This window comes from Oncorhynchus gorbuscha, unplaced genomic scaffold (genome assembly GCF_021184085.1).
Source record: "Oncorhynchus gorbuscha isolate QuinsamMale2020 ecotype Even-year unplaced genomic scaffold, OgorEven_v1.0 Un_scaffold_643, whole genome shotgun sequence".
In the NCBI taxonomy this organism is placed as follows: domain Eukaryota; kingdom Metazoa; phylum Chordata; class Actinopteri; order Salmoniformes; family Salmonidae; genus Oncorhynchus; species Oncorhynchus gorbuscha.
This window is the reverse complement of record NW_025745750.1, coordinates 358,753-383,316: the sequence shown is the minus strand read 5'-3', so window position 1 is coordinate 383,316 and position 24,564 is coordinate 358,753. Positions and strand designations below refer to the sequence as shown.

The window sequence follows — 24,564 nt, the reverse complement described above, 5'->3', positions numbered from 1 at the left end:
ACTCAGGGCCATTGGAGATGACAACAGAACAGAAGTCTCTCTTTTAGTTGAAATGGACATGTTCTATAAAAAGAGCTAAGATACATGGCATCCCTTTACATGCTTATATATACACATTATACAACGGGTGGGTCTAATCCTGAATGCTGATTGGTTAAAAACGCATTCCAGCCAGTGTCTATTCCACAAGGTATCCCCGCTAAATCTATGATGTTAAAATGTCTATTTACTCTGTTCCATATGACTGCGCAATCCACTGTCTCATCATCCCAGCCAAGCAATTTATAAACTTAATCTCCACTATAAAAAGCATCTAGACATTATCTCACATTTCCTTTAGACTAACATTTAGTTTGCAACAGTGGAGATTTGTATAAACCTTGCTGTCTGTCTCTCCAACATTTGCAACATTGTTTCAATATTCAAATTCAACGTCCAGCTGTCCCATAGTAATGAACATGTCGGGAGTCGGGACAAGACAGACAGTGTTTCTCAACAAGTCAAAATCATGAATCAGCTGGTATCGTTTTTATGGATAAATACAAAGAAATGTAAATTGAAAAAAGGTCAAATGAAACGAAGTGCAGCTAGTTTGCAGTCTTTCCATCTTCAGTTTGAAGTGATTGTGTTAGCTGTGTTGTTGGTTAGCCTCTCTGAACAACAGTGTCCTGACAAGTGAGCACATTTTGTATGCCAGGACAAATCGAGCCTCATTAGCCCATTGTTATGGATTTATCCAAATAAATATCTCTAGAAAACAGCTAAAACAAATGCAACTACTGCTGTTATTCTAGCTGTAAGTTAGCCTTAGTTGGCTAACAGGAAAGAAAGGGATAAGAACGTTGCCAGCCAGCATGGAAACGGAACATTTAGAACAAATGACTGGGTCGCATCCATAAATACAGAACAAAAAGACTGAACGACTCTGTGTCGCTTCTCTACTGTAGCAACCGAACTGATAGAACGAACGACAAGCTGGCTAGATTTGTGTCGGGACTATATCTTGTAGAAGGAATAAATTAATTTTTACAAATTATAATAATGAAAATATGTCAATCGTTATTTGAATATGTTGGTAACACATTGTATAAAAGTGATGCCCTCGAAACCGGTGTTTGGAGGATTTAGTGCCACGGTCTGCCTGCCATCGACTTCGTCTCAGGCCGAACAACAACCGTGCCAATATATCCTCCTAAAACCCTTGGCTCGTTATCACTTCATTCTGATGTTCTGAAGTGGTTGGACCTTTGTGCATGAACATGTGACGACTCTCTCTGCCTCATCAATTGTTCTATTGATGTCATGACATTCTCCTCTGTGGGTTGCTAAGGTTACTGTCCTGGTTAGTGAAACACTCATCTTTCATTATTCCAGGTCTTTAGATGTGGGGATGACATATGTACAATGTAAAGGAACAGGTAATGTAACTATAGAGACATCGTTAAGAAGAGATGACTGACAGTTTGAGATAGAACACTTTCACTCTTCAGTAACTCCAAAATAACAGCATGGTGATGAAACACATCAGAGAAACGTGGGATTTTCCCACTTTGAGAGAGGTGGGGGAGAGAGAGAAATAGAAAGAAAGAGGCTTTTATCAGTCTTAATATACAAATGTCAAAAAAGTTGTGTTTGAGAGTTTGTTTTGTCTCTAGTTTTACAGCATGTTCAGAAAAGAGAGTGCTGCAATTCCACCTCCCGGCCAATAGAGGGAGTGATTACACCTGGAACTCAAACATGTCTGTCTGCTTCTTGGCCAGCTTTGCCACCTCCTGGCGGATGGCCTGGACCAGGGCAGATGTGGAGAGACTGCTGAGGGGGACTCTGTCTCTCTGCTCCCCCGTATCGGGCAGGCTCTGCTGGGACGCGGCGGTGGTCGGGGTGGGGGGTGGCTCCATGGCCTGGCCGTAGTGTAGGGGGAGTCTGGGGGAGCTGCCTTGAGGGTAGCGGGGATGAGGGAAGGCCTCCACGTACCCCGGGAGAGCCACCTGGAAGAGAGGGTAGGCCAGGCGTCACCAAAACTACCACACAGGGTTTGATACCCACCTAAATGATAGGAAATACAGCCGATGCTTTGTTTTTATTTTTATTTTTCAAATTCAAAAACATATTATCCTTATTGGATCAGTTTGCTGGGTGAACATTGTCTCTCTTCCACATGTATTACACATATATTCAAATGGCTGAAAACAAGGGAAAATATACACAAGCACACTTGGACGAAACTCACACGATAAATTAAATTAAGAAGTAAAAATTAAAACGGCGATTAAAATATCTGTGACTTTTAAAAATGGACTTTCGATTCAAACCAAAAGCATTTGAACTCCACTTATGGGTTAGTTTAGAATGTGGGCATGAGATGTGTCTGACTCTACACAAAACTAATCATTGAAATACCCAAAAGAAAAAAGAAAAGAGGTGTTCATTTAGGAAATGTGCTCAACTACCCCGGTATTTGGCTGTGTCCACTCAACGCCAGCCATACATTCAGTTCAGCAAATGGTTTCTATATGACACTGGTTCTGCAAAAAGACACTGCGTGAAGACATCTGGTTGAAACAGGCAGACAAACAGGGATACAAAGAACATTCCATACAGAAGAGGAAAGACCAGTGAGGAGAGGGGAGGTCACATGATCAATAACAGATCTGACAGAGGAGGAAAGGCCAGTGAGGAGAGGGGAGGTCATATGGTCAATAACAGATCTGACAGAGGGGGAAAGGCCAGTGAGGAGAGGGGAGGTCACATGGTCAATAACAGATCTGACAGAGGAGGAAAGGCCAGTGAGGAGAGGGGAGGTCACATGATCAATAACAGATCTGACAGAGGAGGAAAGGCCAGTGAGGAGAGGGGAGGTCATATGGTCAATAACAGATCTGACAGAGGGGGAAAGGCCAGTGAGGAGAGGGGAGGTCACATGGTCAATAACAGATCTGGAGGGGGAAAGGCCAGTGAGGAGAGGGGAGGTCACATGATCAATAACAGATCTGATGAGGAGAGGGGAGGTCAATGAACAGATCTGACAGAGGAGGAAAGACCAGTGAGGAGAGGGGAGGTCACATGGTCAATAACAGATCTGGCAGAGGAGGAAAGGCCAGTGAGGAGAGGGGAGGTCACATGGTCAATAACAGATCTGACAGAGGGGGAAATGGAACCCGTTTCATGTTTAACAGACAGAGAGAGAGACAGAGAGTATTGTACAATAGAAAATTAGGAACCACATTTTGCTTAGTGGTAGATGAGGAATGAGCGTACTGTCAATCGCCGATAAGGCTCTCTGCAGAGGCTGTCATGAAAATGTCTTCATATTCATTGATGAGTCACATTTTGGTGTCTTATAAACATCCAGGAAACACATTGAGCTCTGTAACTTTCCATTAGTTTACATAACAACTCTAAGACCTGGGGCAGGATTGGGCTTTCCCTTGTTGTGGCTCGAGGTAGAACATACCCTTAAGTACAGATTTAGGATCAGAATATCCCACCCCCATCCTAACTTTACCATAAGGTAACGTATCTGTTCCAGGATCAGTGGTGTTAGCAATTTATGTTACTCTTCAATAACACAAACCCCAAAGCAAATCAGGGGGAGGAAAATAGGTTTATTCAAAGAGGCCAAATCATAGATGTTATGCTGAGAGGTAGATGGTCATTCTCCCCTGTCCTCAGTGATTCTCTCCAGTGGTTCTCTCCCCAGAACAAAGGGACAGCATGTAGTTTTATAACCCAGCCCTAGCCTGTGGTTGACCAATTAGAATTCCTTGCAATAAAACTAGCCAATGGCCAAATAACAAGTATCCTATTTCAGAAGACATATTCCTCCCATGTCTCCGAACCATTGAGCAATAATTCCCTATAACATAAAAAACACTATTTCCCTTCATCATTATTACTCTATTGACTTCTGGTCCTTTTGACCTCTCATCCTCTGTCTCTGCGTTGTGTATTTATCTTTGACCTATTCTTACAGTGGGTAGCTACTTCTACCTACGTGGTGAGTGTGGAGAGTAGGGGGGTTCTTACAGAGTCAGCCCACTGGGGGGGCACGTCCTCAGGCTCGGGGGGGTAGGACATCCAGGATGGGCTGTGGTAGGAGGACGGAGGCGTGGAGGCAAAGTACTCAGAGTAACCCGACCGCGAGGCTGGGATGGCGTACACCGCTGTGATGGGGTTTCCTGTGGGGGGGTTGGAGGTCGTTATACAGGGGAAATACTACAATGACAACTACCATTACTAGAAGAAGAATCAAGTTGTTCTACAATTGTGACAAACAACAAAGTTAACCTAAACCTAAATCCTATAACTCCTAACCCTAACCCAAACCCTAACCCAAACCCAAACCCTAACCTAAATCCTATAACTCCTAACCCTAACTCCTAACCCAAACCCTAACCCTAACCTAAATCCTATAACTCCTAACCCTAACTCCTAACCCAAACCCTAACCCTAACCCTAACCTAAATCCTATAACTCCTTACCCAAACTCCTAACCCTAACCCTAACCTAAAATCCTATAACTCCTAACCCTAACTCCTAACCCAAACCCTAACCCTAACCCTAACCTAAATCCTATAACTCCTAACCCTAACTCCTAACCCAAACCCTAACCCTAACCCTAACCTAAATCCTATAACTCCTTACCCAAACTCCTAACCCTAACCCTAACCCTAACCTAAATCCTATAACTCCTTACACAAACTCCTAACCCAAACCCTAACCCTAACCCAAACTCCTAACCCTAAAACTCCTAACCCTAAACCTAACCCAACCCCTAACCCTAACCTAAATCCTATAACTCCTAACCCTAACTCCTAACCCAAACCCTAACCCTAACCTAAATCCTATAACTCCTAACCCTAACTCCTAACCCAAACCCTAACCCTAACCCTAACCTAAATCCTATAACTCCTTACCCAAACTCCTAACCCCAAACCCTAACCCTAACCCAAACCCTAACCCAAACCCTAACCCTAACCCTAAATCCTATAACTCCTAACCCTAACTCCTAACCCAAACCCTAACCCTAACCCTAACCTAAATCCTATAACTCCTAACCCTAACTCCTAACCCAAACCCTAACCCTAACCCTAACCCAAACTCCTAACCCTAATCCTATAACTCCTAACCCTAAACCTAACCCAACCCCTAACCCTAACTCCTAACCCTAACCCAAACCCTAACTCCTAACCCTAATTCTAAATCCTAACCCAAACCCTAACCCTAACCCTAACTCTAACTCCTAACCCTAACCCTAACCCTAATTCTAACTCCTAACCCTAACCCTAACCCTAACTAACCCTAACCCTAACCCTAACCCTAATTCTAACTCCTAACCCAAACCCAAACTCCTAACCCTAACTCCTTACCCAAACTCCTTACCCAAACTCCTTACCCAAACTCCTTACCCAAACTCCTTACCCAAAACTCCTAACCCAAACTCCTAACCCAAACTCCTAACCCTAACCCTAACTCCTAACCCAAACTCCTAACCCAAACTCCTAACCCAAACTCCTAACCCAAACTCCTAACCCAAACTCCTAACCCAAACTCCTAACCCAAACTCCTAACCCAAACTCCTTACCCAAACTCCTTACCCAAACTCCTTACCCAAACTCCTTACCCAAACTCCTTACCCAAACTCCTTACCCAAACTCCTAACCCAAACTCCTTACCCAAACTCCTAACCCTAACTCCTTACCCAAACTCCTTACCCAAACTCCTAACCCAAACTCCTTACCCAAACTCCTAACCCTAACTCCTAACCCTAACTCCTTACCCAAACTCCTTACCCAAACTCCTTACCCAAACTCCTTACCCAAACTCCTACCCAAGCCCTAACTCCTAACCCTAACTCCTAACCCTAACTCCTAACCCTAACTCCTAACCCTAACCCTAACCCTAACTCCTAACCCTAACCCTAATTCAACTCCTAACCCAAACCCAAACTCCTTACCCAAACTCCTTACCCAAACTCCTTACCCAAACTCCTTACCCAAACTCCTTACCCAAACCCTAACTCCTAACCCTAACTCCTAACCCTAACTCCTAACCCTAACTCCTAACCCTAACTCCTAACCCTAACTCCTTACCCTAACCCTAAACTCCTAATTCTAAAACTCCTAACCCAAACCCTAAAACTCCTAAAACTCCTAACCCAAACTCCTAACCCAAACTCCTAACCCAAACTCCTTACCCAAACTCCTACCCAAACTCCTAACCCAAACTCCTTACCCAAACTCCTTACCCAAACTCCTACCCAAACTCCTTACCCAAACTCCTAACCCAAACTCCTTACCCAAACTCCTTACCCAAGCCCTAACTCCTTACCCAAACTCCTTACCCAAACTCCTACCCAAACTCCTTACCCAAACTCCTTACCCAAACTCCTACCCAAACTCCTTACCCAAACTCCTACCCAAACTCCTTACCCAAAACTCCTACCCAAACTCCTAACCCTAACTCCTTACCCAAACTCCTAAAACTCCTTACCCAAACTCCTTACCCAAACTCCTTACCCAAACTCCTTACCCAAACTCCTTACCCAAACTCCTTACCCAAACTCCTTACCCAAACTCCTTACCCAAACTCCTACCCAAACTCCTAACCCAAACTCCTTACCCAAACTCCTTACCCAAACTCCTACCCAAGCCCTAACTCCTAACCCTAACCCCTAACCCAAACTCCTTACCCAAACTCCTTACCCAAGCCCTAACTCCTTACCCAAACTCCTAACCCTAACTCCTTACCCAAACTCCTTACCCAAACTCCTTACCCAAACTCCTTACCCAAACTCCTACCCAAACTCCTTACCCAAACTCCTTACCCAAACTCCTTACCCAAACTCCTTACCCAAACTCCTTACCCAAACTCCTACCCAAACTCCTTACCCAAACTCCTTACCCAAACTCCTTACCCAAACTCCTTACCCAAACTCCTTACCCAAACTCCTTACCCAAACTCCTACCCAAACTCCTTACCCAAACTCCTTACCCAAACTCCTTACCCAAACTCCTTACCCAAACTCCTTACCCAAACTCCTTACCCAAACTCCTTACCCAAACTCCTTACCCAAACTCCTACCCAAACTCCTAAAACTCCTACCCAAACTCCTTACCCAAACTCCTTACCCAAACTCCTTACCCAAACTCCTAAAACTCCTTACCCAAACTCCTAACCCAAACTCCTAACCCAAACTCCTAACCCAAACTCCTAACCCAAACTCCTTACCCAAACTCCTTACCCAAACTCCTTACCCAAACTCCTTACCCAAACTCCTAACCCAAACTCCTTACCCAAACTCCTAACCCAAACTCCTTACCCAAACTCCTTACCCAAACTCCTTACCCAAACTCCTTACCCAAACTGCTAACCCTAACCCAAAACTCCTTACCCAAACTCCTTACCCAAACTCCTTACCCAAACTCCTTACCCAAACTCCTTACCCAAACTCCTTACCCAAACTCCTTACCCAAACTCCTTACCCAAACTCCTTACCCAAACCCTAACCCAAGCCCTAACCCAAACCCAAACTCCTAACCCTAACTCCTTACCCAAACTCCTAACCCAAACTCCTTACCCAAACTCCTAACCCTAACTCCTACCCAAACTCCTTACCCAAACTCCTAAACTCCTTAAACCCTAACCCTTACCCAAACTCCTTACCCAAACTCCTTACCCAAACTCCTTACCCAAACTCCTTACCCAAACTCCTTGCCCAAACTCCTTACCCAAGCCCTAACTCCTAACCCTAACTCCTAACCCTAACTCCTAACCCTAACTCCTAACCCTAACTCCTTACCCTAACTCCTTACCCTAACTCCTACCCTAACTCCTAACTCCTACCCTAACTCCTTACCCAAACTCCTAACCCAAACTCCTAACCCAAACTCCTAACCCAAACTCCTTAAAACTCCTAACCCAAACTCCTAACCCAAACTCCTAACCCAAACTCCTTACCCAAACTCCTAACCCAAACTCCTACCCAAACTCCTAACCCTAACTCCTAAAACTCCTAACCCAAACTCCTAACCCAAACTCCTTACCCAAACTCCTAACCCTAACTCCTAACCCAAACTCCTTACCCAAACTCCTTACCCAAACTCCTAACCCAAACTCCTTACCCAAACTCCTAACCCAAACTCCTTACCCAAACTCCTTAAAACTCCTTACCCAAACTCCTTACCCAAACTCCTAACCCTAACTCCTAACCCAAACTCCTTACCCAAACTCCTAACCCAAACTCCTAACCCAAACTCCTTACCCAAACTCCTAACCCTAACTCCTTACCCAAACTCCTTACCCAAACTCCTTACCCAAACTCCTTACCCAAACTCCTTACCCAAACTCCTTACCCAAACCCTAACTCCTTACCCAAACTCCTTACCCAAACTCCTTACCCAAACTCCTTACCCAAACTCCTTACCCAAACTCCTTACCCAAACTCCTTACCCAAACTCCTTACCCAAACTCCTAACCCTAACTCCTTACCCAAACTCCTTACCCAAACTCCTTACCCAAGCCCTAACTCCTAACCCTAACTCCTAACCCTAACTCCTTACCCAAACTCCTTACCCAAACTCCTTACCCAAACCCTAACTCCTTACCCAAACTCCTTACCCAAACTCCTTACCCAAACTCCTTACCCAAACTCCTTACCCAAACTCCTTACCCAAACTCCTTACCCAAACTCCTTACCCAAACTCCTTACCCAAACTCCTAACCCCTAACTCCTAACCCAAACTCCTTACCCAAACTCCTTACCCAAGCCCTAACTCCTAACCCTAACTCCTAACCCTAACTCCTAACCCTAACTCCTTACCCAAACTCCTTACCCAAACTCCTTACCCAAACTCCTTACCCAAACTCCTTACCCAAACCCTAACTCCTTACCCAAACTCCTTACCCAAACCCTAACTCCTACCCAAACTCCTTACCCAAACTCCTTACCCAAACTCCTTACCCAAACTCCTTACCCAAACTCCTTACCCAAACTCCTTACCCAAACTCCTTACCCAAACTCCTTACCCAAACTCCTTACCCAAACTCCTTACCCAAACTCCTTACCCAAACTCCTTACCCAAACTCCTTACCCAAACTCCTTACCCAAACTCCTTACCCAAACTCCTTACCCAAACTCCTTACCCAAACTCCTAACCCAAACTCCTTACCCAAACTCCTTACCCAAACTCCTTACCCAAACTCCTAACCCAAACTCCTTACCCAAACTCCTTACCCAAACTCCTAACCCAAACTCCTAACCCAAACTCCTTACCCAAACTCCTTACCCAAACTCCTTACCCAAACTCCTAACCCAAACTCCTAACCCAAACTCCTTACCCAAACTCCTTACCCAAACTCCTTACCCAAACTCCTAACCCAAACTCCTTACCCAAACTCCTAACCCTAACTCCTAACCCTAACTCCTTACCCAAACTCCTTACCCAAACTCCTTACCCAAACTCCTTACCCAAACTCCTAACCCAAACTAACTCCTTACCCAAACTCCTTACCCAAACTCCTTACCCAAACTCCTTACCCAAACTAACCCAAACCCTAACCCTAACTCCTTACCCAAACTCCTTACCCAAACTCCTTACCCAAACTCCTACCCAAACTCCTTACCCAAACTCCTTACCCAAACTCCTTACCCAAACTCCTTACCCTAACTCCTTACCCAAACTCCTTACCCAAACTCCTAACCCAAACTCCTTACCCAAACTCCTAACCCAAACTCCTAACCCAAACTCCTAACCCAAACTCCTTACCCAAACTCCTAACCCAAACTCCTTACCCAAACTCCTAACCCTAACTCCTTACCCAAACTCCTTACCCAAACTCCTTACCCAAACTCCTTACCCAAACTCCTTACCCAAACTCCTTACCCAAACTCCCCAAACTCCTAACCCAAACTCCTTACCCAAACTCCTTAAAACTCCTTACCCAAACTCCTAACCCAAACTCCTTACCCAAACTCCTACCCAAACTCCTTACCCAAACTCCTAACCCAAACTCCTAACCCAAACTCCTACCCAAACTCCTTACCCAAACTCCTACCCAAACTCCTAACCCTAACTCCTTACCCAAACTCCTAAAACTCCTAACCCTAACTCCTAACCCTAACTCCCCAAACTCCTTACCCAAACTCCTTACCCAAGCCCTAACCCAAACCCAAACTCCTAACCCTAACTCCTTACCCAAACTCCTTACCCAAACTCCTTACCCAAACTCCTTACCCAAACTCCTTACCCAAACTCCTTACCCAAACTCCTTACCCAAGCCCTAACTCCTAACCCTAACTCCTAACCCTAACTCCTAACCCTAACTCCTAACCCTAACTCCTAACCCTAACTCCTAACCCTAACTCCTAACCCTAACTCCTAACCCTAACTCCTTACCCTAACTCCTTACCCAAACTCCTTACCCAAACTCCTTACCCAAACTCCTAACCCAAACTCCTAACCCAAACTCCTTACCCAAACTCCTAACCCAAACTCCTAACCCAAACTCCTAACCCAAACTCCTAACCCAAACTCCTTACCCAAACTCCTTACCCAAACTCCTTACCCAAACTCCTAACCCAAACTCCTTACCCAAACTCCTAACCCAACTCCTTACCCAAACTCCTAACCCAAACTCCTTACCCAAACTCCTAACCCTAACTCCTTACCCAAACTCCTTACCCAAACTCCTTACCCAAACTCCTTACCCAAGCCCTAACTCCTTACCCAAACTCCTACCCAAACTCCTTACCCAAACTCCTTACCCAAACTCCTTACCCAAACTCCTTACCCAAACTCCTAACCCTAACTCCTTACCCAAACTCCTTACCCAAACTCCTTACCCAAGCCCTAACTCCTAACCCAAAACCCTAACTCCTAACCCAACTCCTACCCAAACTCCTTACCCAAACTCCTTACCCAAACTCCTTACCCAAACTCCTTACCCAAACCCTAACTCCTAACCCAACTCCTAACCCTAACTCTAACCCTAACTCCTTACCCAAACTCCTTACCCAAACTCCTTACCCAAACTCCTTACCCAAACTCCTTACCCAAACTCCTTACCCAAACTCCTTACCCAAACTCCTTACCCAAACTCCTTACCCAAACTCCTTACCCAAACTCCTTACCCAAACTCCTACCCAAACTCCTTACCCAAACTCCTTACCCAAACTCCTTACCCAAACTCCTACCCAAACTCCTTACCCAAACTCCTTACCCAAACTCCTTACCCAAACTCCTTACCCAAACTCCTTACCCAAACTCCTTACCCAAACTCCTTACCCAAACTCCTTACCCAAACTCCTTACCCAAACTCCTTACCCAAACTCCTTACCCAAACTCCTAACCCAAACTCCTAACCCAAACTCCTTACCCAAACTCCTAACCCTAACTCCTTACCCAAACTCCTTACCCAAACTCCTTACCCAAACTCCTTACCCAAACTCCTAACCCAAACTCCTTACCCAAACTCCTAACCCAAACTCCTTACCCAAACTCCTTACCCAAACTCCTTACCCAAACTCCTTACCCAAACTCCTAACCCAAACTCCTTACCCAAACTCCTTACCCAAACTCCTAACCCAAACTCCTAACCCAAACTCCTTACCCAAACTCCTAACCCTAACTCCTTACCCAAACTCCTTACCCAAACTCCTTACCCAAACTCCTTACCCAAACTCCTTACCCAAACTCCTTACCCAAGCCCTAACTCCTTACCCAAACTCCTTACCCAAACTCCTTACCCAAACTCCTTACCCAAACTCCTTACCCAAACTCCTAACCCTAACTCCTTACCCAAACTCCTTACCCCTAACTCCTAACCCTAACTCCTAACCCTAACTCCTTACCCAAACTCCTTACCCAAACTCCTTACCCAAGCCCTAACTCCTTACCCAAACTCCTTACCCAAACTCCTTACCCAAACTCCTTACCCAAACTCCTTACCCAAACTCCTTACCCAAACTCCTTACCCAAACTCCTTACCCAAACTCCACCCAAACTCCTTACCCAAACTCCTTACCCAAACTCCTAACCCTAACTCCTAACCCAAACTCCTTACCCAAACTCCTTACCCAAACCCTAACTCCTAACCCTAACTCCTAACCCTAACTCCTAACCCTAACTCCTTACCCAAACTCCTTACCCAAACTCCTTACCCAAACTCCTTACCCAAACTCCTTACCCAAACCCTCTCTTACCCAAACTCCTTACCCAAACCCTAACTCCTTACCCAAACTCCTTACCCAAACTCCTTACCCAAACTCCTTACCCAAACTCCTTACCCAAACTCCTTACCCAAACTCCTTACCCAAACTCCTTACCCAAACTCCTAACCCAAACTCCTAACCCAAACTCCTTACCCAAACTCCTAACCCAAACTCCTAACCCAAACTCCTAACCCAAACTCCTAACCCAAACTCCTTAAAACTCCTTACCCAAACTCCTTACCCAAACTCCTTACCCAAACTCCTTACCCAAACTCCTTACCCAAACTCCTTACCCAAACTCCTTACCCAAACTCCTTACCCAAACTCCTTACCCAAACTCCTTACCCAAGCCCTAACTCCTTACCCAAACTCCTTACCCAAACTCCTTACCCAAACTCCTTACCCAAACTCCTTACCCAAACTCCTTACCCAAACTCCTAACCCTAACTCCTAACCCTAACTCCTTACCCAAACTCCTTACCCAAACTCCTTACCCAAGCCCTAACTCCTAACCCTAACTCCTAACCCTAACTCCTAACCCTAACTCCTTACCCAAACTCCTTACCCAAACTCCTTACCCAAACTCCTTACCCAAACTCCTTACCCAAACTCCTTACCCAAGCCCTAACTCCTTACCCAAACTCCTAACCCTAACTCCTTACCCAAACTCCTTACCCAAACTCCTTACCCAAACTCCTTACCCAAACTCCTTACCCAAACTCCTTACCCAAACTCCTTACCCAAACTCCTTACCCAAACTCCTTACCCAAACTCCTTACCCAAACTCCTTACCCAAACTCCTTACCCAAACTCCTTACCCAAACTCCTTACCCAAACTCCTTACCCAAACTCCTTACCCAAACTCCTTACCCAAACTCCTTACCCAAACTCCTTACCCAAACTCCTTACCCAAACTCCTTACCCAAACTCCTTACCCAAACTCCTTACCCAAACTCCTTACCCAAACTCCTTACCCAAACTCCTTACCCAAACTCCTACCCAAACTCCTTACCCAAACTCCTTACCCAAACTCCTTACCCAAACTCCTAACCCAAACTCCTAACCCAAACTCCTTACCCAAACTCCTAACCCAAACTCCTTACCCAAACTCCTTACCCAAACTCCTAACCCAAACTCCTTACCCAAACTCCTAACCCAAACTCCTTACCCAAACTCCTAACCCTAACTCCTTACCCAAACTCCTTACCAAACTCCTTACCCAAACTCCTTACCCAAACTCCTAACCCTAACTCCTAACCCTAACTCCTTACCCAAACTCCTTACCCAAGCCCTAACTCCTAACCCTAACTCCTTACCCAAACTCCTTACCCAAACTCCTAACCCAAACTCCTTACCCAAACTCCTAACCCAAACTCCTTACCCAAACTCCTTACCCAAACTCCTTACCCAAACTCCTTACCCAAACTCCTTACCCAAACTCCTTACCCAAACTCCTAACCCAAACTCCTAACCCAAACTCCTTACCCAAACTCCTAACCCTAACTCCTTACCCAAACTCCTTACCCAAACTCCTTACCCAAACTCCTTACCCAAACTCCTAACCCAAACTCCTTACCCAAACTCCTTACCCAAACTCCTTACCCAAACTCCTTACCCAAAACTCCTTACCCAAACTCCTAACCCAAACTCCTTACCCAAACTCCTAACCCTAACTCCTTACCCAAACTCCTTACCCAAACTCCTTACCCAAAGTCCTTACCCAAGCCCTAACTCCTAACCCTAACTCCTAACCCAAAACCCAAACTGTTTACCCAAACTCCTAACCCAAACTCCTAACCCAAACTCCTTACCCAAACTCCTTAAAACTCCTTACCCAAACTCCTTACCCAAACTCCTTACCCAAACTCCTAACCCAAACTCCTAACCCAAACTCCTTACCCAAACTCCTTACCCAAACTCCTTACCCAAACTCCTAACCCAAACTCCTAACCCAAACTCCTTACCCAAACTCCTAACCCTAACTCCTTACCCAAACTCCTTACCCAAACTCCTAACCCAAACTCCTAACCCAAACTCCTAACCCTAACTCCTTACCCAAACTCCTTACCCAAACTCCTTACCCAAACTCCTAACCCAAACTCCTTACCCAAACTCCTAACCCTAACTCCTTACCCAAACTCCTTACCCAAACTCCTTACCCAAACTCCTTACCCAAACTCCTTACCCAAGCCCTAACTCCTTACCCAAACTCCTAACCCAAACTCCTTACCCAAACTCCTAACCCTAACTCCTTACCCAAACTCCTTACCCAAACTCCTTACCCAAACTCCTTACCCAAACTCCTTACCCAAACTCCTTACCCAAACTCCTTACCCTAACTCCTAACCCTAACTCCTTACCCAAACTCCTAACCCAAACTCCTTACCCAAACTCCTTACCCAAACTCCTACCCAAACTCCTTACCCTAACTCCTAACCCTAACTCCTAACCCTAACTCCTTACCCAAACTCCTAACCCAAACTCCTTACCCAAACTCCTTACCCAAACTCCTTACCCAAACTCCTTACCCAAACTCCTTACCCAAACTCCTTACCCAAACTCCTTACCCAAACTCCTTACCCAAACTCCTTACCCAAACTCCTTACCCAAACTCCTTACCCAAACACCTTACCCAAACACCTTACCCAAACTCCTTACCCAAACTCCTTACCCAAACTCCTAACCCAAACTCCTAACCCAAACTCCTAACCCTAACTCCTTACCCAAACTCCTTACCCAAACTCCTAACCCAAACTCCTTACCCAAACTCCTAACCCAACTCCTTACCCAAACTCCTTACCAAACTCCTACCCAAACTCCTTACCCAAGCGCTAACTCCTAACCCTAACTCCTAACCCTAACTCCTACCCAAACTCCTTACCCAAGCCCTAACTCCTAACCCTAACTCCTTACCCACACTCCTTACCCAAACTCCTAACCCAAACTCCTTACCCAAACTCCTAACCCAAACTCCTAAAACTCCTAACCCAAACTCCTAACCCAAACTCCTTACCCAAACTCCTTACCCAAACTCCTTACCCAAACTCCTTACCCAAACTCCTTACCCAAACTCCTTACCCAAGCCCTAACTCCTTACCCAAACTCCTTACCCAAACTCCTTACCCAAACTCCTTACCCAAACTCCTAACCCAAACTCCTTACCCAAACTCCTTACCCAAACTCCTTACCCAAACTCCTTACCCAAACTCCTAACCCAAACTCCTTACCCAAACTCCTTACCCAAACTCCTTACCCAAACTCCTAACCCAAACTCCTTACCCAAACTCCTTACCCAAACTCCTTACCCAAACTCCTAAAACTCCTTACCCAAACTCCTTACCCAAGCCCTAACTCCTTACCCAAACTCCTAACCCAAACTCCTTACCCAAACTCCTAACCCTAACTCCTTACCCAAACTCATTACCCAAACTCCTTACCCAAAGTCCTTACCCAAAACTCCTAACCCTAACTCCTAACCCTAACTCCTAACCCAAACTCCTGTTTACCCAAACTCCTAACCCAAACTCCTTACCCAAACTCCTTACCCAAACTCCTTACCCAAACTCCTTACCCAAACTCCTAACCCAAACTCCTAACCCAAACTCCTTACCCAAACTCCTTACCCAAACTCCTTACCCAAACTCCTTACCCAAACTCCTAACCCAAACTCCTTACCCAAACTCCTAACCCAAACTCCTTACCCAAACTCCTAACCCAAACTCCTTACCCAAACTCCTTACCCAAACTCCTTACCCAAACTCCTTACCCAAACTCCTTACCCAAGCCCTAACTCCTTACCCAAACTCCTAACCCAAACTCCTTACCCAAACTCCTAACCCAAACTCCTTACCCTAACTCCCCTAACTCCTTACCCAAACTCCTAACCCAAACTCCTTACCCAAACTCCTTACCCAAACTCCTAACCCTAACTCCTTACCCAAACTCCTAACCCAAACTCCTTACCCAAACTCCTTACCCAAACTCCTAACCCAAACTCCTTACCCAAACTCCTTACCCAAACTCCTTTCCCAAACTCCTAACCCTAACTCCTTACCCAAACTCCTTACCCAAACTCCAACTCCTAACCCTAACTCCTAACCCTAACTCCTTACCCAAACTCCTTACCCAAACTCCTTACCCAAACTCCTTACCCAAGCCCTAACTCCTTACCCAAACTCCTAACCCTAACTCCTTACCCAAACTCCTAACCCTAACTCCTTACCCAAACTCCTTACCCAAACTCCTTACCCAAACTCCTTACCCAAACTCCTTACCCAAGCCCTAACTCCTAACCCAAACTCCTTACCCAAACTCCTTACCCAAACTCCTTACCCAAACTCCTTACCCAAACTCCTTACCCAAACTCCTTACCCAAACTCCTTACCCAAACTCCTTACCCAAACTCCTTACCCAAACTCCTTACCCAAACTCCTTACCCAAACTCCTTACCCAAACTCCTTACCCAAACTCCTTACCCAAACTCCAACTCCTAACCCTAACTCCTTACCCAAACTCCTTACCCAAACTCCTTACCCAAAACTCCTTACCCAAACTCCTTACCCAAACTCCTTACCCAAACTCCTTACCCAAACTCCTTACCCAAACTCCTTACCCAAACTCCTTACCCAAACTCCTTACCCAAACTCCTTACCCAAACTCCTTACCCAAACTCCTTACCCAAGCCCAAACTCCTAACCCAAACTCCTTACCCAAACTCCTTACCCAAACTCCTTACCCAAACTCCTTACCCAAACTCCTTACCCAAACTCCTTACCCAAACTCCTTACCCAAACTCCTAACCCAAACTCCTTACCCAAACTCCTTACCCAAACTCCTTACCCAAACTCCTTACCCAAACTCCTTACCCAAACTCCTTACCCAAACTCCTTACCCAAACTCCTTACCCAAACTCCTAACCCAAACTCCTTACCCAAACTCCTAACCCTAACTCCTAACCCTAACTCCTTACCCAAACTCCTTACCCAAACTCCTTACCAAACTCCTAACCCAAACTCCTTACCCAAACTCCTTACCCAAACTCCTTACCCAAACTCCTAACCCAAACTCCTAACCCAAACTCCTTACCCAAACTCCTTACCCAAACTCCAAAACTCCTTACCCAAACTCCTAACCCAAACTCCTAACCCAAACTCCTTACCCAAACTCCTTACCCAAACTCCTTACCCAAACTCCTAACCCAAACTCCTAACCCAAACTCCTAACCCAAACTCCTAACCCTAACTCCTTACCCAAACTCCTTACCCAAACTCCTTACCCAAACTCCTTACCCAAGCCCTAACTCCTAACCCTAACTCCTAACCCTAACTCCTAACCCTAACTCCTTACCCTAACTCCTTACCCAAACTCCTAACCCAAACTCCTTACCCAAACTCCTTACCCAAACTCCTTACCCAAACTCCTTACCCAAACTCCTTACCCAAACTCCTAACCCAAACTCCTAACCCAAACTCCTTACCCAAACTCCTAACCCTAACTCCTTACCCAAACTCCTTACCCAAACTCCTAACCCAAACTCCTAACCCAAACTCCTAACCCTAACTCCTTACCCAAACTCCTTACCCAAACTCCTTACCCAAACTCCTTACCCAAGCCCTAACTCCTTACCCAAACTCCTAACCCAAACTCCTTACCCAAACTCCTAACCCTAATTCCTTACCCAAACTCATTACCCAAACTCCTTACCCAAAGTCCTTACCCAAGCCCTAACTCCTAACCCTAACTCCTAACCCTAACTCCTAACCCAAACTGTTTACCCAAACTCCTAACCCAAACTCCTAACCCAAACTCCTAACCCAAACTCCTAACCCAAACTCCTAACCCAAACTCCTAACCCAAACTCCTTACCCAAACTCCTAACCCAAACTCCTTACCCAAACTCCTTACCCAAACTCCTTACCCAAACTCCTTACCCAAACTCCTTACCCAAACTCCTTACCCAAGCCCTAACTCCTTACCCAAACTCCTAACCCTAACTCCTTACCCAAACTCCTACCCAAACTCCTTACCCAAACTCCTTACCCAAACTCCTTACCCAAGCCCTAACTCCTAACCCAAACTCCTTACCCAAACTCCTTACCCAAACTCCTTACCCAAACTCCTTACCCAAACTCCTTACCCAAACTCCTTACCCAAACTCCTTACCCAAACTCCTTACCCAAACTCCTTACCCAAACTCCTTACCCAAACTCCTTACCCAAACTCCTTACCCAAACTCCTTACCCAAACTCCTTACCCAAACTCCTTACCCAAACTCCTTACCCAAACTCCTAACCCAAACTCCTTACCCAAACTCCTAACCCTAACTCCTTACCCAAACTCCTTACCAAACTCCTTACCCAAACTCCTTACCCAAGCCCTAACTCCTAACCCTAACTCCTAACCCTAACTCCTTACCCAAACTCCTAACCCAAACTCCTTACCCAAACTCCTAACCCAAACTCCTTACCCAAACTCCTAACCCAAACTCCTTACCCAAACTCCTTACCCAAACTCCCCAAACTCCTTACCCAAACTCTTTACCCAAACTCCTAACCCAAACTCCTAACCCAAACTCTACCCAAACTCCTTACCCAAAACTCCTAACCCAAACTCCTAACCCAAACTCCTAACCCAAACTCCTAACCCAAACTCCTTACCCAAACTCCTACCCAAACTCCTAACCCAAACTCCTAACCCAAACTCCTAACCCAAACTCCTAACCCAAACTCCTAACCCAAACTCCTTACCCAAACTCCTAAAACTCCAAACTCCTTACCCAAACTCCTAACCCTAACTCCTTACCCAAACTCCTTACCCAAACTCCCTTACCCAAGCCCTAACTCCTAACCCTAACTCCTAACCCTAACTCCTTACCCAAACTCCTAACCCAAACTCCTTACCCAAACTCCTAACCCAAACTCCTTACCCAAACTCCTTACCCAAACTCCTTACCCAAACTCCTTACCCAAACTCTTACCCAAACTCCTAACCCAAACTCCTACCCAAACTCCTTACCCAAACTCCTAACCCAAACTCCTTACCCAAACTCCTAACCCTAACTCCTTACCCAAACTCCTTACCCAAACTCCTTACCCAAACTCCTTACCCAAACTCCTAACCCAAACTCCTTACCCCAACTCCTAACCCAAACTCCTTACCCAAACTCCTTACCCAAACTCCTTACCCAAACTCCTTACCCAAACTCCTAACCCAAACTCCTTACCCAAACTCCTTACCCAAACTCCTTACCCAAACTCCTTACCCAAACTCCTTACCCAAACTCCTTACCCAAACTCCTTACCCAAACTCCTTACCCAAACTCCTTACCCAAACTCCTAACCCAAACTCCTTACCCAAACTCCTTACCCAAACTCCTTACCCAAACTCCTTACCCAAACTCCTTACCCAAACTCCTTACCCAAACTCCTTACCCAAACTCCTAACCCAAACTCCTAACCAAAACTCCTTACCCAAACTCCTTACCCAAACTCCTTACCCAAACTTCTTACCCAAACTCCTAACCCAAACTCCTTACCCAAACTCCTTACCCAAGCCCTAACTCCTTACCTAGACCCCCACTAGGATAATAAAACAATAAAAAACAACAGACAAACAGGTTCTGACCTGAGTAGGTGAACACCGGCTGTTCTGCTGTGACTGAGGGGAGTGCTGCTCTGGAGAGGGGGACTGAGGGGAGTGCTGCTCTGGAGAGGGGGACTGAGGGAGTGCTGCTCTGGAGACGGGGCCTGAGGGGAGTGCTGCTCTGGAGAGGGGGACTGAGGGGAGTGCTGCTCTGGAGACGGGGACTGAGGGGAGTGCTGCTCTGGAGAGGGGGACTGAGGGGAGTGCTGCTCTGGAGAGGGGGACTGAGGGGAGTGCTGCTCTGGAGACGGGGCCTGAGGGGAGTGCTGCTCTGGAGAGGGGGACTGAGGGGAGTGCTGCTCTGGAGACGGGGACTGAGGGGAGTGCTGCTCTGGAGAGGGGGACTGAGGGGAGTGCTGCTCGAGAGAGAGAGACATAGGGGGCACTGCTGTCATTATGCTGGGTCTGCATGTCCGTCATGTAGGTCCCAGACTCTGAGATTCTGGCCGTGGACCCCAGGTCAGGCGACGAGCTGAGTCAGAGAGAGAGATAATGCTCACATCACAAAATCACATTCACATGCAACACATATTCTTCTCCACAAGAGGACAGTGGTGCTCCATATAAGACCCATAGCAACACTGGATTCTCATTGCTATTCATGTCATCTTCCTCTGCACTGATTCTGCTTTCAAATGTGCAGCATACACGACTGAGATCAGTCTGGCCACACTGCATTTCCCTGGTGAATATTACCATGTGAATGTTGGGGAGTTCAGTGATTCATTTTTGGGTGAGAGTGAGGTGTTGCAGCTTTGATTCATTCGGGGAAAGAATAGTGTTATGGGGCTGTGTGTGTGTGTGTGTGTGTGTGTGTGTGTGTGTGTGTGTGTGTGTGTGTGTGTGTGTGTGTGTGTGTGTGTGTGTGTGTGTGTGTGTGTGTGTGTGTGTGTGTGTGTGTGTGTGTGTGTGTGTGTGTGTGTGTGTGTGTGTGTGTGTGTGTGTGTGTGTGTGTGTGTGTGTGTGTGTGTGTGTCCTGGCCGTACCGTCTTAGAGAGGTCCCTGGAGGGGGGCCGGTGCGAGGGGGAATAGGGGGTGGAGGAGAGGTCATAACCATGTCAGGAAGCTGGTTGAACCTAAAGGCCTGGAAGAAGACAAGTCAACACACACATTAATAATATACTGTGGGTTGATGTCTTCTGATAGGAGAAAGTGTCTACTTGTTAAGGTTTAGTCAACTAGAACCAGTACAGTAGTACATTTTGACCTAACATAACCATTCCCAGAGGTTGTATCCTTCCACCCACTCACAGGTTTGGGGAGGCTGCACTGATACATGTCTGCTCCGTACGCCGGCACCCACTGCAGTCCTCCTCCCCGGCCACGGCTCATGGTTCCCGGGGCACTGGTCACCACGTCAGAGTAGGGCAGGGGTGGAGGTCCGGGGCTGTAGTGGCCGTGGTGGTAACCGTGGTGGGGGTGGGGATGATGGGAGTGGTGGTGGCGTCCGGCTGTGGAGGAGTGTCCCCCTGAGGCCAGGCTGAAGGCCTCCTCCAAGAGCAGGTGCATCTGCTGGCGTACCTCGTCGATGGACGGCTGGGAGCTCAACGTGGAGGTCTCTGAGTGACCTTTGACCCCTCTGGGGCAGACATAACCCCCCCGCGGGCCAATCAGACGATCCACGTTGGTCTCCTCAATCAGCTCCGGTTCAGTCTGAAACACAGAGAAAAAGAGGGGAATTGGTCACACACACACACACACACACACACACACACACACACACACACACACACACACACACACACACACACACACACACACACACACACACACACACACACACACACACACACACACACACACACACACACACACACACACACACACACACACACACACACAGCCCAGGAGGTTGGTGGCACCTGAATCAGGGAGGACAGGCTTGTGGTAATGACTGGAGCAGAATCAGTGGAATGGTATCAAACACATGAAACACATGGCTCCATTGGCGCCGTTCCAGCCATCATTATGAGCCGTCCTCCCTCAGCAACCTCCACTGATACACTGTTCACACTTCATATCCAATTAGTACTAGTAGAGCTAATACAGTTCAGACCTATCAGAGTAGAGAGTCATTGTCTCCCAGACCTATCAGAGTAGTGTCATTGCCTCCCAGACCTATCAGAGTAGAGTGTCATTGCCTCCCAGACCTTTCAGAGTAGAGTGCCATTGTCTCCCAGACCTTTCAGAGTATTGTGTCATAATCTCCCAGACCTTTCAGAGTATTGTGTCATTGTCTCCCAGACCTTTCAGAGTATTGTTTCATTGTCTCCCAGACCTTTCAGAGTATTGTTTCATTGTCTCCCAGACCTTTCAGAGTAGTGTCATTGCCTCCCAGACCTATCAGAGTAGAGCGTCATTGTCTCCCAGATCTATCAGAGTAGAGTGTCATTGTCTCCCAGATCTATCAGAGTAGAGTGTCATTGCCTCCCAGACCTTTCAGAGTATTGTGTCATTGTCTCCCAGACCTTTCAGAGTAGAGTGTCATTGCCTCCCAGACCTATCAGAGTAGAGTGTCATTACCTCCCAGACCTTTCAGAGTATTGTGTCATTGTCTCCCAGACCTTTCAGAGTAGAGTGTCATTGCCTCCCAGACGTATCAGAGTAGAGCGTCATTGTCTCCCAGATCTATCAGAGTAGAGTGTCATTGTCTCCCAGACCTATCAGAGTAGAGTGTCATTGTCTCCCAGACCTATCAGAGTAGAGTGTCATTGTCTCCCAGACCTATCAGAGTAGAGTGTCATTGTCTCCCAGACCTATCAGAGTAGAGTGTCATTGCCTCCCAGACCTATCAGAGTAGAGTGTCATTGCCTCCCAGACCTATCAGAGTAGAGTGTCATTGTCTCCCAGACCTATCAGAGTAGAGTGTCATTGTCTCCCAGATCTATCAGAGTAGAGTGTCATTGTCCCCAAGACCTTTCAGAGTAGAGTGTCATTTGCCTCCCAGACCTTTCAGAGTAGTTGTCATTGCCTCCCAGACCTATCAGAGTAGAGTGTAATTGCCTCCCAGACCTTTCAGAGAAGAGTGTCATTGTTTCCTAGACCTATCAGAGTAGAGTGTCATTGTCTCCCAGACCTATCAGAGTAGAGTGTCATTGCCTCCCCGACCTATCAGAGTAGAGTGTCATTGTCTCCCAGACCTATCAGAGTAGAGTGTCATTGCCTCCCAGACCTTGCAGAGTAGAGTGTCATTGTCTCCCAGACCTATCAGAGTAGAGTGTCATTGTCTCCCAGACCTATCAGAGTAGTGTCATTGTCTCCCAGACCTATCAGAGTAGAGAGACATTGTCTCCCAGACCTTTCCGAGTAGTGCCATTGTCTCCCAGACCTATCAGAGTAGAGAGACATTGTCTCCCAGACCTTTCTGAGTAGTGTCATTGTCTCCCAGACATTTCAGAGTAGAGTGTCATTGTCTCCCAGACCTTTCCGAGTAGTGTCATTGTCTCCCAGACCTATCAGAGTAGTGTCATTGTCTCCCAGACCTATCAGAGTAGTGTCATTGTCTCCCAGACCTATCAGAGTAGAGAGACATTGTCTCCCAGACCTATCAGAGTAGTGTCATTGTCTCCCAGACCTATCAGAGTAGAGTGTCATTGCCTCCCAGACCTTGCAGAGTAGAGTGTCATTGTCTCCCAGACCTATCAGAGTAGTGTCATTGTCTCCCAGACCTATCAGAGTAGTGTCATTGTCTCCCAGACCTATCAGAGTAGAGAGACATTGTCTCCCAGACCTTTCCGAGTAGTGTCATTGTCTCCCAGACCTATCAGAGTAGAGAGACATTGTCTCCCAGACCTTTCCGAGTAGTGTCATTGTCTCCCAGACCTATCAGAGTAGAGAGACATTGTCTCCCAGACCTTTCCGAGTAGTGTCATTGTCTCCCAGACCTATCAGAGTAGAGTGTCATTGTCTCCCAGACCTATCAGAGTAGTGTCATTGTCTCCCAGACCTATCAGAGTAGAGTGTCATTGTCTTCCAGACCTATCAGAGTAGTGTCATTGTCTCCCAGACCTTTCAGAGTAGAGTGTCATTGTCTCCCAGACCTATCAGAGTAGAGAGTCATTGTCTCCCAGACCTATCAGAGTAGTGTCATTGTCTCCCAGACCTATCAGAGTAGAGTGTCATTACCTCCCAGACCTATCAGAGTAGTGCCATTGTCTCACAGACCTATCAGAGTAGAGTGTCATTGTCTCCCAGACCTATCAGAGTAGAGTGTCATTGTCTCCCAGACCTATCAGAGTAGAGAGTCATTGTCTCCCAGACCTTTCCGAGTAGTGTCATTGCCTCCCAGACCTATCAGAGTAGAGTGTCATTGTCTCCCAGACCTATCAGAGTAGAGTGTCATTGCCTCCCAGACCTATCAGAGTAGAGCGTCATTGTCTCCCAGATCTATCAGAGTAGAGTGTCATTGTCTCCCAGATCTATCAGAGTAGAGTGTCATTGTCTCCAAGACCTTTCAGAGTAGAGTGTCATTTGCCTCCCAGACCTTTCAGAGTAGTTGTCATTGCCTCCCAGACCTATCAGAGTAGAGTGTAATTGCCTCCCAGACCTTTCAGAGAAGAGTGTCATTGTTTCCTAGACCTATCAGAGTAGAGTGTCATTGTCTCCCAGACCTATCAGAGTAGAGTGTCATTGTCTCCCAGACCTATCAGAGTAGTGTCATTGTCTCCCAGACCTATCAGAGTAGAGAGACATTGTCTCCCAGACCTTTCCGA

General features: G+C 46.5%; 1 pseudogene; it reads right to left on the bottom strand.

Moving 5' to 3' along the window:
* Nucleotides 1-346: 346 nt before the first annotated feature.
* The window catches only part of LOC124019619, a 153,137-nt pseudogene continuing 128,919 nt past the window's right edge, over nt 347-24,564 (bottom strand).